General features: G+C 36.0%; 1 pseudogene; it reads right to left on the bottom strand.

The window, feature by feature from the left end:
* Positions 1-1,583: 1,583 nt before the first annotated feature.
* Positions 1,584-10,991, bottom strand: LOC123457704 (annotated as a pseudogene).
* Positions 10,992-15,310: the final 4,319 nt, after the last annotated feature.

The following is a 15,310-nucleotide window of genomic DNA, read 5'->3' as shown; positions in this document are numbered from 1 at the left end:
GGTTAGAGAAACACTGAAATATACACAGATATATTCCGTCTTTTAACTGTTGCTTTATTAATTTTAAGGTAAAAAATAAAATAATGTGTTTTACTGCAGCATTTGACACATTTTCTTTCATGTATATGTGAGCAAGCATGGCATTTGTCTTTCTTTCTCTCCATTATTGTCTCCTCTTCCCCACCTTCTAATCTCCTTCCTCAGCCACATAGTCACTCCTTTACTTTCATATATAAAATGTAGTATTAAAACTAGGTTTTTCCTATGAAAGAAAACATGATATTCCTCTTTCTGAGTCACTCAAGCCTTCTTTCAACACAATTTAATGTGATTCCTCTGTTTGGTTCACGGCTCTTCACCACATCATCTGTTTCACCTTCTGAGGCCTTTCACTCTAATGCATGGCACCTGAGCCATAGCACCCAGGTTTTCCTACATCCTCCATGTCCACATGCATGAATGCATGCACACATACATACAAATATTCTTTTAGTGTTTACTATGTATCTGTCACTATTAATAACCACTTAACAAATAACTTTTAAGTCGTCCTATTATGTATCTATTTTCATAGATACAGAAATCATGGAATATTCGCTACCTCCTTTGAACAAGTTCTTCCTTTATTTTATGCATTTTTTCATTCTGTATACCTGTTCTGCTGACCCTGATAAGATTACTTTTTGATCCTTCAAACAGGATTTGTCAGGTAAAAATCATACACATACATGGAGAAGCCTCTAGACAAAGAGCAGTACAGAAATATACAAAATTGAACAGCACTTCAGCTCCTAAAATTCCTGCAACACCAGTCAACTGAGAGTATTAGTCATCATAGCTAGGACAGAGAAAATGATGTATCAAAAAATTGAGTGATGAACAGTTACATTATAGTTACAAATACCAGTAGTAGGAAAAGTTTGCAATAGCTGAGAGACATTGAATCATTAGAGGAAAAGAGAGACCATATATGAAAAAGATTTAAAAGAACAGAAAGAGTAAGATGAAGAATAAATATTGAAGAATTTCTATTTTTCCAGAATGTTCCTTTTTGTTGATATGATTGCGTGTATTAAGTGATTGGTGAAAAAGTTAGGATTCATAATTCTCACAGTTTGCTATGAAATATATAGCCAATATTATTTTAAAAGATTATCCCTTAACAATCAACTATAATCTACACCATTACTTCTCAAACTGTGTGTTAGATACCTCCATATAATGTATTGAAAATGAAGACATGTCTCTATCTAACCACATTCCTACTATATTAGATTTCTAGATGTATATCCTGGAAATGTACACTTCTACAAGAAACTTAGCTGATTCTAACAAATGTCAAAGTTTACAAATGAGCAATAAACAAATCTGAATGTGATAGTATCATGATGAATAATTTAATGTTCAAGCCTTTCTTTAAGGGCTTAATATACTAACAGTAAGCTTTAACATGTATTTTTTACTTAGATTCTCAGAATCTTAAATATAATATGACTTTCTCTATAGTATTTGAATAATAAGTCATTTATGTTTTATTTCTCCAATGAAGTCAAATTTGATCCACCGTTTTTTCATAGCAATTTTCACTTCTGAATTTCTGGGGTGTAGATTAAAGGATTCAGCATAGGCGTTATCATGGTATAAAACACAGCCACAGCTTTATCAATGGAGAAGGTAGTTACTGGGCATAGATACACAAATATACAAGGCACAAAGAATAAGATGACCACAGTGATGTGAGAGACACAAGTTGAGAGAGCCTTGTGCCTTCCCTCCAAACTGAGATTTCAGAGTATTTAGGATGACCATATAAGAGATTATGAGGAGGAGAAAGTTTAACAGGCAGATAAAACCACTGTTGGCAGCAACAAAGATACCAAGGGTATGGGTGTCCATACAGACAAGTTCCAACAAAAGGTACAAGTCACACATAAAGTGGTCAGTGACATGGGGACCACAGAAGGGAAGCCAGACTGTGAAGAGGATCTGAATGGTTGCATGGATAAACCCTCCAGCCCAGGCCACACCCACCAGGAGGCTACACACTTGTTGGTTCATGATGATCATGTAGTATAGGGGTTTGCAAATGGCCACATAGTGGTCATAAGCCATCACTGTAAGAAGAATAATTTCAGTAGCATCAAAAAGATGCTCAGCAAAGACTTGAGTCATGCATCCACTAAAGGAGATGGCTTTTCTCAAAGAAAGAGAGTCAGATAGCATTTTAGGAGTCATGGATGAGGAACAGCAGCCATCTATCTATAAGGGATTAAATAAAACAAGAAGAAGTACATGGGGGATCCCAGTGCTCTGCTGGCAGTGATGGTAATCATGATGAGCAAGTTGCCCACCAATGTGAGCAGGTAGACAACTGAGAACTCAGCAAATGAAAATTTCTCAAGGTCCATATTTTGAGTCAAGCCCAGAGGATGAACTCAGTGATGTTATTCATTCCCACTGTCAAGCCAGCTCATCCAACAGGTGATCATCCTTAACTATGTCACATTGATTTCCAATAAGACTCCCATGTAGTGAGGAAATATTCCCAAGACTGTCTTTTTTTCTAGTTTCATAAGAAGCAAAAACAAAGAATCATGTCAACTATTCTCTTACATTCTTTGGATAATAGTAAAGATGGTTGGGTTTTTTTGTTGTTTGTTTGTTGGTTGGTTGGTTGTTTTTTTTTTTTGTTTTTTTTTTTAGTTTTCTGAATTTGCTTTCAAATTCTAAGTTAAATAATGTATCATTTTTAAAGCCAAAAACTAACAATATCATGTTTTAAGAGCTAACCTGTGATACGGCAATATATAAGCACATAAAGATGCAAATACTTTACCTGAGGGTGGAGATGTACATACCAGACAGAAGTCCAAATTTTCTCCTGATTTTAAATTATTTAAGAAAACCTCAAGGACACATAGAGATTCTTTCATGAATCATGATTTTTCATACTTTCTTTGTCTGAAAATTTCTTGGCTTCCTTGGAACTTGGAATGGTCCTTCCAATATGAGACCATGGTAAATGTCCATTCAATTTGTCTCATGGTCTTCATGCTTATATTTCTGTATTCAACACTGTGGGTCCTTGAATGCCTTACTGCAATCATAGTCACATTTATTTTAACTATATCCCCAGTGTTAACTGAAATTTTAATATAGGCATGTACTTAGAAAGGGTGAAGAAAAAAATGACAAAAGAGAAAGTGGAAAAGATAAAAAGGAGAAGTAGAAATTAAAATTACATTTATGAAAAAAGGATAAATGCATTTAAATCTAAAGAGATATTTTAAAGTGCGAAGTGTAATCGTTATTAATATGACAATATTTTGTACTTCAAGCTTTAAATCTGATATCCTAGAAATTAATATATCTATACTTGGAATTGTTGTGAATAATTAAATCATGTTTAATACTACTTTTGTTATATGATTTTCCTATTCTCATGGAAGTTTTAATTTTAAAATATTTTTTTGTTCATTTTTTATTTATTTATTTGAGAGCGACAGACACAGAGAGAAAGACAGAGGGAGAGGGAGAGAGAATGGGCGCGCCAGGGCTTCCAGCCCCTGCAAACGAACTCCAGACGCGTGCGCCCCCTTGTGCATCTGGCTAACGTGGGACCTGGGGAACCGAGCCTCGAACCGGGGTCCTTAGGCTTCACAGGCAAGCGCTTAACCACTAAGCCATCTCTCCAGCCCGGAAGTTTTAATTTTAAAAAACATTTAAAAAGAGTCTCTGACCATCTCCCAAAGACAAAGAATATGAAAACATAAACTGATCAAGTGAGAAGAATAGGATATACAAGATTAAATGTCAACAATGAAGGCCATCATTTTGAAAAGAGAAAGAAAAAAATCCTTAACAAGAAGAGTTCTGAATTCGCTTTGTTTTCTTACTTTGTGAAAATTACTATTTCACTACTTCATTTGTTAAATCTATACATAGAAAATTTATTCCTTCCAAATTTGACTCTTATAGCTAAGAGTAAAGATGATTATGTTAAACCACATTCACTGTCCAAATAAATGCTTAATAGATTCATTTTATCCATAATTCTGACTAATATTATAAGTTATAAAACATCCAAATAGAGTTCAAGTAAGGATGTGTGTGCATGTGTGTGTGTGTTTTCAAGACAGAGAGGGAAATAAAAAGAAGTAGGGAGAAAGAAGAAAAGAAATAGAAGAGGAAAGAGAAGAAGAGAAACATAAAAGAAAAGAAGAAAGAAAATGAGGAAAAAATGGACAGAGTCACTTGGGACTATTCACTTTTATATAGATGTATTACAATATTTCACACAAGTATTGTATTTGAAATTCCGTTTTCATTAAACTCACTTGGTGGTGGTAGCCCTCAGAATTAACATCAGAGAAGAATGCTGGAAAATAAGCATGTGAATTACTAAGGAAAAAAGCTAGTTTCATTCAAGTACATACTAAGAGTTAAAAACTATTAACCTATTATGAGCTGGTTTGTTGAAGACTCAGAAACACTTAAAATGGGATCATCAAAATTTGTTTTAATGAAAAACATATGAAACAAGAGTAATGGTTATGTCAATATACTAATTTTTAAAGACATAATTTCTAGGAGAGAAAATCCTGAAGTAAAATTTTTAAAAGAGAAAAGAAACTAGGCTTGTCTTACTTACCAATGCTTATGCCATCCTGCATGTCTGGGCTGTCTCATTCTGGCCTGAACTTGTTCAACAACACACTACTCCAGACAGTAGAAACATTAACTTTGTGTTTAAAGGAAATTGGATTTTTGAAGAGAGAAATGATTTCAGCAGAACTGCCCATTCCATTTCTATGACACCCTAAGAAATCTTAAGTTTTCATAACTTTTGAACATAACTTGGACCAATATCCTTGGTACAGACCCTAAGAATTCAATTGTCATTTTCTAAGCTAGAAAAGAAAATCCCATTAACATCAACTATTGATATAAGGTGCCCCTGATGAGAAATTTCTTGAAGATGTTTTGCCAGCATTTGTTCAGAGCATCAATGTCCTGTACAGAGCCAGGCATTCCATGCCTCTGGGATCAGGCTTCTTTCTCCCAAAACATCAGTTCTAACTCCAGAGTGTGCCTGAGAGAGGCACTGCCTTTTATATTGGCTCTTTCAATAAATCCTAACATTCTCAATTTCTTAAATCCTTATAAAATAAACACATGGATTTTGTATATGAGGCATTCTGTTCTATTTCCCCAGTGAAGAAGCAATTAATTTTAGAAACCTTGGCCAAAATGTCAACCACTTATCCTATCTTCCTACTGTCCCTCTACTGGTGAAGCCCTTTCTGGTAGGAGAACTTATCTATGGTACTGGGATGATTGCTAGGATATAGTTAGAATATGAATGATTTACCTCTATATTTTTTCTTTAACAAATGTTCCTTAAATATCTAAAATGTACGAAACACAGTGTTGTACAGTAAAATGTCAGTAACTAACCATCGATACATGGTGCTTTTTGTTGTGCCTACTATTGTAATTATTTAATAAATGGGGATACTAATGCACTATGAGTTTAATATACTCAATATTAAAAGTAATTATGTTGAAAAATTTGTGATGAAACCCAAAAGTTTGCCAACTGTAGTTGCTTGAAAGTAAAATATTCTTGTTTTTTTTTTTTTTTTTTTTGAGGTAGGGTCTCACTCTGGTCCAGGCTTACCTGGAATTAACTCTGTCATCTCAGTGTGGCCTTGAACTCATGGCAATCCTCCTACCTCTGCCTCCCAAGTGCTGGGATTAAAGGCATGCGCCACCACACCCTGCTAAAATATTCTTTATAACTTCATGTGTCTGTGATTAAGTCTCCTACTTGATTCTCAAATATTGGAACCTTTGCAAAGAGGTGAAACCTTGCTGGACAAGGGGTGTCATTGGGAGTAGGCTTTGGGATTTTATAATTGAGCCCTACTTGCCAGTGCTGGCTAACTCACACTTAATGCTTCATCTCTGTTCCTGTGACAAAATGTAACACCTAGGGCTATCTGGTCTTCCATGCTTTCCTTGCCATCATGAAACCTCCTCAAAGCTGTAAGCAGAAGTAAACCCTTTTCCTTCCATAAGATGCTTCTGGTCAGCTGCTTTATCCTAGCAACAAGAAAGTAACTGCTGCAGGACGTGGAATCCTTGCTGTGATAAACCTGACCATGTGATTTTTAATCTGGCTTGCTGGAGAAACATGGAAGGATGTGGAATTTTGGACTAGACAAGCTATACAAAGCTGTGAGTAGAGCTGGAGGGGTCAAGTGGTGAGAGGTGAATGACCAAAACGCACAAAGTGAGGAGTGTAGAAGCCTGGCTTATGAAGTCCAGAGGGGAAAAAGGCTACAGGCAGTTTTTTGTAATATTCGGTCAAGGGGGCTGTTTGCATTCTGCCCATGTCCTGAGAACTTGAGCAAAGCTAAATTCAAAAGTAATGGACTAGTGTATTTGGTGGAGGAAAATACAGCACAGAAGAAATTCAAATTTTGGGGTGCACAGACTATAGCCACTTCAACTGCAATTGCTTAAAAGATTACCTCTACTGATGGTGGGCTAGCTGTCCTGCATTGAGATACTAGGAGGAGGGCTAATATTTTTGCAAGAAGAAGGACCAGAAAGAAGAATGTTGCTGTTCCTCAAAGTCTGCCTTTATCCCCTGATGGACTGACAGATTAGATAGCCCACCTGGCACTGGTTTTAACAGCATTAAAATGCCAAAAATAGGGGACTGTTGAGTGCAACCACTTTTCTGGGAGCTACTGAGGCTAGAAAGTATGAAACAGGATCTCAAGAGGAGGCTTTGTGAACCATGGTATGGAGCTGTAAAGATGAAGAAAGCAGTGCAGTGTAGAGTGCACAGGTGTTAGACATGGACTACTTGATTTGACGCTTACCCTGATGGTTTTGCTACCTTCTGTTGGTCCAATTTTTCCTTACAGTGCCTTTATTTGTTCTTTTTTGAGTGAAAATGTTTACTCTGAGCTGTATGTTTTGTTTTGACTTTAGCGGATTCATAGTTAAGAGACTGTCTTGAATCTTGGATGTGATGTCAGATTTTTGAACAATATTTGGAAATACAGACTTTGGAGACTGTTAAGGTGGGAATAAATACATATTTATCATGAAATGGCCAGGAGTCCATGGGATACAGGGACAGAATATGTTGTTTTGAGTACGAAATGACCCATGCCTCATGCATTTGTGATTAAGCACAAGCTACATTGGGGAGCCTTGGGGAGATGGAGACTTACTAAAGGAAGTATGTCACTAGGAGAGAATCTTGTGGTTTGGTGACCCAGCCCCACAAGCATGATGCCATCTGCTCCTGCCATGCCCTTGCCAGCATGGAGAAATGCCCCCCTTGAAACTGCGAGCTGGAAATGAACCCTATTGTTTCATAACAGTTTTTGGCTTGGTTGGGTGTTTTGTCCCATCAACAAGAAGGTAACTGCTATACCACCAAAGCTGAGATAGAGTCTCTATCCTTATAATGCAAAAAATTAAGCTATTAAAGAGTTGTTAGCACTATAATAAAGAATATGGGGTTGAAGAGATGGTTTAGGGATTAAGGTGCCTGCCTGGGAAGCCTAAGGATCCAGCTTTGACTCCCCAGATACACATGATGGTGCATGCATCTGAAGTTTGTTTGCAGTGGCTAGAGGCTCTGGCATGCCTATTGTCTGTGTGTGTGTGTGTCTGTCTCTGTCTCTCTGTCTGTCTCTCTCTCTGTGTGTCTCTTTCACTCAAATAAATAAATAAGGATATGGTATTATTTGCCTGTGCAATGGGGACATGGTCTAAACTAGGATGGAAGGAGAATGTTCAAGAAAGTTATTGTTTAAAAAAAGATACTGAAATTGAAGAGCAAATTAATATCCAAAACCTAGATGAGGGAAGTTAAGACTTGGGTGGGTCCCCAAGTCTGAAACTTGAACAGTACAATACCATCTGGTAAAAAGTATAGGAAGATAACTGCATGAATTTTCTAGGTGCATTTGAAGCTCCACCCTGCTTTATTTTTAATATATATTTATTTAAATATTTGTAAGCAGAGAAGAGAGACAAGAGAATGGATATGCCAGGGCCTCCAGGCACTGCAAATAAACTCCAAATGTATGTGCCACTTTGTGCATCTGGGTTTACATGGACACTGGGGAATCAAACTTGGGTCATGTGGCTCTATAGGCAAATTCTTTAATCACTGGACCATATCTACAAATGCTCACCCTGTTTTAAACAGAATATCACCAACTACACTGTCCTAGAAGTACCTTCAAGGACAGTATAGGTATCCCCTATCACCTTTATTTAGCTGGAAATCACTCAAACATAAGACTTCAAGCAACATGGAGATATAATCTCACCCATACATAATGGCTATCATTTTTTAAAAAATAACAATAAATGATTACAAGAATGCAGGGAAAAGGAAACGTTTACATGCTTTTAGTTGGAATACAAATTAGCCTAGCCATTATGGAAATCAGCATGGAGAATCCTCAAAAGAAAATGTAAAAATAGAGCTAGCACATGGCCTAGTTATACCACTCATGGATATGTGCAAAAGATTCTAAATCAACTTACTACAAAGACATTTGCACATAAGTGTTTGCTACTGCAGCACTATTCACAATAAGAAAGGTATAGAATTAGTCTAACCATCTGTCAACAAATGGATGGATAAAGAAAATGTGATATACACATATTACAGTTTTATTCATCCATAAAGAACAAAACTATGCTGTGTATGTGTGTGTGTGTGTGTGTGTGAAGCTTAGGCTAAATATATATATATACATGTATATATGTATAATATATATATACACACACACACACATATATGTGTATATATATATATATATACAGTAGAGAAGAGAGAGGAAAGGGAGGGTGGGGGATGAATATAATCAAGGTAAATTATATCAAAATATCTTTATGAAACCAATCACTATGTACAATGAATATAGTGATAATATATCAATAAACAAATGCTTTAAGCAAGATAAACCTCTCAGTTATCAGATTCATACATATGAGCAAGGACAGCTCAGGAAGAAAACCATAGATAAGTCTCTGATATAAGCTGCAATATAAATGTGTGTTTTACCTTGAAATAATGCATTTGACTTTGCTCATGCACACTTTACTCATCTTAAAAATGGAATTAACTTGTACAAGTTTTTAAAATATTTTACTTATATATTTATTTACTAATTTATTTATTTACTTATTTTCAGAGAGAGAGAGAGAGAGAGAGAGAGAGGCAGATAGAGAAAGAAAATGGGCATGGCAAGGCCTCCAGCCACTGCAAACAAACTCCAAACTTATGTGCCACCTTGTGCATCTGGCTTATGTGGGTAGTGGGGAATTGAACCTGGGCCCTTAGGCTACTCAAGCAAGCACCTTAACCACTAAGCCCTTGAATGGGTATTTTCTTTTAAATATATTTTTGTTCATTTTTTATTTATTTATTTGAAAGTGACAGAGAGAGAGTGAGAGGAAGAGACAGATAGAAAGGGAATGAGCGCACCAGGGCTTCCAGCCACTGCAAACGAACTCCAGATGCGTGCGCCCCCTTGTGCATCTGGCTAAGGTGGGTCCTGGGGAAAAGAGCCTCGAACCAGGGTCCTTAGGCTTCACAGGCAAGCACTTAACCGCTAAGCTATCTCTCCAGCCCAAATGGGTATTTTTTTGAAGACTAATTAGGACTAGGACTATTTTAAAAGGTCAATAAAGGTTAGTAAATATTTTTATTAATTTGAAAAGGCCCCATGTTCTCAAATTTTAGATAAAATTCCAACTAAAAACTTGAGAAACCATTTTCAAATGACTGACATAATCATAATCATACATTCTTCATCAGTTACCATTTCCTATGACAAACAATAAGTGGGAGTGTCCCATCTCCATGGACCTATTTGCCCTGCAAGCGCTTAACCCTAAAGATTGCAGCTGCTGTATCTTGAAGTCCAACATCTGAGCTCAGCCCTCACTTCTATAGCTACTTCACAAATTACGTTTGTGATAGATCTGCGGACAGTTACCGCATTACTGAAAGCTTATTTCTATAAGGCCTCTGCTTCATGCTTCACATGTGCACATACCCACTATTGCAAGGATGCAACTCTAAGAGTTGAACCTATGAGTAATGGGATATGTAAATAGTCAAGCTAGGCCAAACTTTCCCTTTCTCTTTCTCTCTCTCTCTTTCCACATATCTATATATCTATATCTATCTACACATACATACGTACTTACCTACCTACATACATACATACTTCCAGCAGTAATGCATTAGAAATCCCATTGGCTCATTTCTAAATCACATGCTATCCTCAAAATTAATGATTTTTGCAAATTTAGTGGATGTAGAATTTTTTGTGGGAGTTTTGCATGTATTTTAAGTAATAATCTTTGTATCATTTGCCAATATTTTGTACTTTGTAGATTGCCTTCTCATCTGTTTTGACATCCTCTGAAAGCAACTCATATAATTTTATGCTTTTATACCCTTCATTTTTGTTTTTCAAAGCTTTTTTCTATTCTCCTTGAAGAAAAATTACATATTTCCAAGTCTGAAGTAGGTTCACCTATATTTTCTTCTAAAACTTTTTTTTTTTTTTTTTCAAGATAGGATCTCACTCTTGACAAAGCTGACCTGGAATTCACTTTGTAGTCTCAGGGTAGCCTATAACTCAGCAATCATCCTACCTCTGCTTCCTAAGTGCTGGTATTAAAGGCATGTGCCACCATACTATGTTTTACTATTGTTTAATTTTTAAACTGATGTTAAATACAAAACCTTTTATATATTTATGATTTTAATTTTCACCATTATGGCTAAGATTCATCTCAAACTAAGTTATGAAACTGGATCTCATGTGCCCCAGATTGGTCTCTAACTCACTTATGAGGGTGGGGATGACCTTGAACTGCTGATCCTCGTGCTGCATAGTGCTAGGGTTACAGGCATGCACTGCCACACCGGCCATGCCATGCTAGGGATAGAATCCAGGGCTCCTTGAACACCACACAAAATTCTACCAAATAAGCCATATCATTGAATCTACAATTTTTTTTGAATAGTGTGAATAACAAGCTGGAGTTCATGTAATTCATATGAATGATGAATTACTCTAATACCTTTTTAAAAATTTTTTTATTTATTTGAGAGCGACAGACACAGAGAGAAAGACAGATAGAGGGAGAGAGAGAATGGGCGCACCAGGGCTTCCAGCCTCTGCAAACGAACTCCAGACGCGTGTGCCCCCTTGTGCATCTGGCTAATGTGGGACCTGGGGAACCGAGCCTCAAACCGGGGTCCTTAGGCTTCACAGGCAAGCACTTAACCACTAAGCCATCTCTACAGCCCTAATACCCTTTATTCAAAGGTGTTACCTTTCCCCATAATTGCTTTGATAATTTTTTGTAAATTCAGTTAACCATAATATGCTGACCTAATTCAAATTTCTCCATTATGTTACACAGATATATGTTCCACTTGTGTCAAAACCACACTGTCTTAATTACCATATCCTTACAGAAAGTCATGAAAGCAGCTCATATAAACTTTTCAAGAAAAGGAATGTATGCATACTCTAGAATCTTTATTTCCAGGCATTTGCATTTCTATCTAGTGGGAAATATTGTTTCTCAACATAACATTTTAATATTTATATACTTAATACAGAGAATGCTACTTTTAATTTTTGTTAAGAATTTTCACATGTAAACATATGATAATTTGATAATAATCCCCTCCCATTACCTTTTATGCCCTCTCTCCACTCCCTCCATTTCACTGAACTCCCTCTTCTTCATGTCAAGTCCATTTTCTATTTTGATGTCTTTTCCTTTTTTCCCCCCTTCCTCTGTCATCCATGTCAAAATGTTGATGGGTTCAACATTTTGGAGGTAACATCAGCCAACAGTCATTATGGGATCATGAGTGTACCAGTCACTTCATGTCCATAGGACAGTGTACCAAAGTTCTCCTCACTACCCTCTATCTCATACATTCTTTTGGCCTCCTCTTCTGTGTTGTTTCCTGAACCTAGGAAGGCAATGTTTTTATATACTGATAATATATCCACCAATGTGACTACATTCTTTTCTTGATTCAGTAATAATTATTTTCTATATGTACAACCATAACTTTTGAAATAAACATGGTTGAATTTCTTCCTTCCAAACTTTGCATTTTACACTGACTAGGATCATTGCTATAATCTTGAGGAGAAGTGGAGATAGCAGACAAACAACCCTTACTATTGAGAATGCTAAAGCTGCTTCTGTCACATGTATCCACAAGAAATGGGAGCACAGTAGTGCCCCACATTGGAATTACATCACATGATAGCACATGGCACTCAGATTTATTAACACCGAAAATCACATAGAGGAAAGAAACTCACCGGCTTTCTAGGGAATATAAATCCCACATAAGAATGGGTTTTTTCCAAATATGTCTCCCCAGAATGTCTAAGATCAAGCCTTTCCATCAAATGACATAATTAGTCCCTGGGAGAGAAAGCAGCAGCTACAAGACAATGTCTCTGAATCTTTAAATATCTGTGTTGTGCAAGGTAAAAGCAGATTTATTGTGAATAACTCCCGATTACATTTAACTTGAGTGGAATGATTTATCTAACTTTCTTTTTGTCATACTTTCTTCCTGTTTTCCCTCCAGGAACCACTGTTTTACCTAGAATATCATTTCTCCATAATATTTCTAGTAAATCCATTACAATTAAAATTCTACATTTTTTTGTGAAATTATTCTCAGGCTTCAGGCCAGAAGGAAAGGCTTAGTCTTATGAAGACTCTTAAAAAATGTGGATTTGATATTGCATTTCTCAATTGATCTTCTTCCAAGTGTGACAGGTGTTTTATAGTGAACACTGATTATTCAATGGTAAACCATTTTAAAGATGGCATTGTGTCTGAAGGTTCCCAAAAAGTATTAGTCATCAAAGACTACTAAGGTAACTTTTATAGCATACTGGTGTTTCTAAAATGTTACTATCTTTAATGTAGCAAATTATTTTCAATGTTTTTATATATTAACAGTTTCTTTTACCTTAAATCGAACTCTGCAACATTTATATGATATATATTATTCATATACTTTGACATTTGAAAATTCTGAGACTCAGATTTTAGAAATTTTTAGGACCCAGCTACTTAAAACCAAGCACTGTGCCTTTGCCATGGGACACCTCTTTAATAATCAAGACAATCATGGGAAAATGTGTAAATACATTTTCTTTTTTTAAATTTTTTTGTTGTTTATTTATTTGAGAGCGACAGAGAGAGAGAAAGAGTGAGAGAGAGAGAGAGAGAGAAAGAGAGAGAGGAAGAATGGGTACACCAGGGCTTCCAGCCACTACAAAGGAACTCCAGACACCTGCACCCCCTTGTGCATCTGGCTAACATGGGTCCTGGGGAATTGAGCCTCGAACTGGGGTCCTTAGGCTTCACAGGCAAGAGCTTAACTGCTAAGCCATCTCTCCAGCCCAGAAAATGTGTAAATACATTTTCAATACATGAAACCTAAGTATGAATATTAAGTGACATAAATCATTAAATATTTATTACACATACAAACATAGGAAAACCCTTCCTGTGGCCAACTGCTGTGAATAACAATAGTCTAGAGCTTCTTAGGGCATTATATCAGTGATGATTTTTTCATGAGCTTGTAGTGAAAATTGGTGTATAGGATTGCTCTACTGTCAATTTTGCCTATCTCTTAGGTATATACACATACTCACAAAACAATTCTATGTGTGTCCACAACACTGTGGCATGTGTTTTCATATATGTTCCATATAAAATGTCTCCTAACAACCTAGAAAGTCTATCCTAATATTCTCACTGTATAGATGAGAAAATAAAGATGTAAGATGCCAGGATATTCACCCAAAATTAAAGGAATTGAATGTTGAAGAATCAAGATTCTAATGTAAGCTTTGGCTTCTGAAATCAATATGTAAATAACTGCTATAAAGTATTTCTCAATATATGAAGGACAGTCTGAGAGCCTAAATTTTGCAATAGTACTAGAGAAGAACTTGATGGACTATGAGAGAGTCAAGACAGAAAACCTTGCTTCATGGTGGAGAGACATTATATTTTTGGTATTATATGATATTGTATCTTTCTTATTATTGAGAGTGCAACTATCTCACTTGTGCATGTATTTATGCTAATAAATATTCTCCACACATATTTCCCACTGAAGTAGGAGATAATCATATAATATTGATAAATAATTGAAATAATTATATAATATTGGCCATATTAAAAGGACATTGCTAATTCAACATTACTTACTACCACAATATAGAGTACATAAAGAATTAAGTTTAAAAATATATGAGAATAACCTAAAGCATAGCCTTGATTTTGCTCATTTTTATTTGCTTGATCTTGAACTGAATTATTAACTTCTATGTTTCTATTTTCTAATATTTGAAGTAATATACTAATAATTACAAGTGACCATCTTCTAAGATTATAGTGAGAAAGAAAATGTTTAAGGACATACAAATTCAGATAATACTAAATGATCACATGTTTTACATGTATTATCATTGTTAATTTGTTTAATGATATTTCATCTAAATGACTTTTGCTTCATTTGAAAAATGCACCATCAATATTAACTGCACAGGTTTTGTAAGTATTAAATAGGAGTATGTGTGCAAAACACTTGGTACTATTGCAGAACTCTGCAAAGATCACTTCGATGCCAGCATGAGTGAAAATAGAGAGTTTATTTCCTGGAGACTGAAGGTGGGCTCACTCCCAAAGTAATTTCAGCTTTAAGGTGAGATGATACTTTCATTTTATAGTGTTCATAACTGAGGGGAGGGAGGAGTGAGCAAGCAGGCTTTATAGAAGCAGGATGGGACAGTTAGTTATGTAATCTATGCAATTAAAATTTTTTCAAAACATACAATGAATCAACATGCACATGAATCATGTAGTCTGGTCACCCTAACCATAAGTTCTATTCTACTCTATTTTAGTCAAAACTGTCCCTTCCTCTAATCATCCCCCTGGGTCCCCCTTAGACAGTTCTCTCTTTGGGATTCCTTCAGCTATTGACAGAGATAAATTCAGCTCCTCAGCACTTAATTCTTACAGTGACTTAGTGCATCAGTCAGTTGTCAGCTTCTTTTCTGCTACATTTCCCTCCTCTTTTCATTCATAATTCCTTATGATCTACCATGTAACTTTCCCAACCAGGCACAGCAAACACCAATAGGACTGGTGGACATCGTGTCCATGTTTTTTCTGAAACCCC

This window comes from Jaculus jaculus, chromosome 1 (assembly GCF_020740685.1).
Source record: "Jaculus jaculus isolate mJacJac1 chromosome 1, mJacJac1.mat.Y.cur, whole genome shotgun sequence".
NCBI lineage: Eukaryota > Metazoa > Chordata > Mammalia > Rodentia > Dipodidae > Jaculus > Jaculus jaculus.
The sequence above is the reverse complement of the archived record's forward strand: the minus strand, read 5'-3'. Positions and strand labels throughout refer to the sequence as shown.